This window comes from Orycteropus afer, unplaced genomic scaffold, assembly GCF_000298275.1.
Source record: "Orycteropus afer afer isolate SDZICR_OR568_19922 unplaced genomic scaffold, OryAfe1.0 scaffold00622, whole genome shotgun sequence".
Taxonomy (NCBI): Eukaryota; Metazoa; Chordata; class Mammalia; order Tubulidentata; family Orycteropodidae; genus Orycteropus; species Orycteropus afer.
Window position 1 is genome coordinate 1086253 of NW_006922209.1, and position 258 is coordinate 1086510.

Consider the following 258-nt stretch of genomic DNA (forward strand, 5'->3'; position numbering starts at 1 on the left):
ATGGCCTGATGTGTGATTTGGTAACATCGGGACTGTGCCTTTTTACTTGTCAACCTTGGGCTTGTCACCCTCAGCAGCCAGCAGCTGAGTGAAGAAAAGCCTCCAGCTTCAGTGGGCCGGGAGCAGGAGGCAGAGCTGAAGCCCAAGGTTGAGGGGCTTTCACCCAGCCCCTGGAGCCTGGCACTTTGAATTCGGACTTAAAGCCTCCAGACTGTAAGAGAATAAACTCCTCTTTCTTCAAGCCATCCCATTTGTGGT